This window comes from Octodon degus, unplaced genomic scaffold, assembly GCF_000260255.1.
Source record: "Octodon degus isolate 3935 unplaced genomic scaffold, OctDeg1.0 scaffold00562, whole genome shotgun sequence".
NCBI lineage: Eukaryota > Metazoa > Chordata > Mammalia > Rodentia > Octodontidae > Octodon > Octodon degus.
The window spans coordinates 73780-74790 of NW_004525138.1; positions in this window are offsets into that span (position 1 = coordinate 73780).

Consider the following 1011-nt stretch of genomic DNA (forward strand, 5'->3'; position numbering starts at 1 on the left):
TCTAGATGAAAGAATTTAAAGTTCTCACCATAAAGAAATGTTAAATGCTTGAGGAGATAAATGTTCATCTTAATTTAAGTATTAAAGTATGTACACGTACGCTGAAATATAATAAAGTTTTTAAAAAATAATTTTACTAAGAAACAAATAGAAATAGGATAGTTTCAAAAACCAATTACTAGCACTCTTTCGCTAATTAATACATTGCATATTGTTGTCTTAGTGGTTATTCATTGTACAAGATGCACAGATGATATCCTCTCAACAAACACAATTCAAACAAATCTCTTTATTCATTGAATTAAGAGAATGCACCTGTATATCTATCGTAACTATATTGAATATACAGATGCAAAATGGTCATTCATTTGCTTCCCCATTTTTTGTTCAGTTTTGTTAGAAAAGGGTATTCCATTATCATTTAAATATTGTAGGTGCATGAATTCAGCAAAATATTCCAATATAGTCTGGCACCCCATAAGAGCAGTGAATTTTCTCTAGGACTGGCAATGTCAGAAGTAGTTAACTTGATCCTTTTACAGATCAGCATATTAATGACTCTACTATTTATACTTCATTTTTATACTTTTCTGCTGGATGGTTAAGACCAATATAAAGCAAGACCTTTATAAAAAGCAATGCAAATTTTGTATCTGATAAGTCAGTCAAACCCCTCAGGATTTAACCTGAAATCCTGTATCGCAGTTTGTAGTCTTTTGGCAGTGTCAGCCATGTGGATGAGTCATGGCCATTGGTTGACCCATTTGCTCTCTGTGAAGGCCTGAGAGAATGTTTTCTCTCCATATGACTCTCCTTAGGCACACTCTACATGGTCGATTACTTGTATCTGTGGCCCCATAATCTCCTTGATCAGAAAATCTGGGACATAACTGAGTTACATGTTGTTACAGTTCAGATTATCCTAAGTTCTAAGTCTTCATTGACCTTAAAAGGCTAGGGCTAAAATGTTGACTGTCCTTGCAGCCTTTTTTGCCTCTAATTTTTGGTCTG